The following is a 215-nucleotide window of genomic DNA, read 5'->3' on the forward strand; positions in this document are numbered from 1 at the left end:
TAAGGAAAAGGATCTTCAGCGTCACTACCACCATCTCTGAAGGACATCGAAATTGGTTCATTATTTTGTTATCATTTTCATAGTTCAACAAACACCGGATAAGATTTAAATACATTTGTTTCATTTCTAACAAACTGTTCATTTCTTTTCTTTTCTTTTCAACACTTGCTGGTTTAGTTTTTCTATTCCCCGTCTTATAAGCTCTCTGATATCAT

This window comes from Penaeus monodon, chromosome 27, assembly GCF_015228065.2.
Source record: "Penaeus monodon isolate SGIC_2016 chromosome 27, NSTDA_Pmon_1, whole genome shotgun sequence".
Classification (NCBI taxonomy): Eukaryota; Metazoa; Arthropoda; class Malacostraca; order Decapoda; family Penaeidae; genus Penaeus; species Penaeus monodon.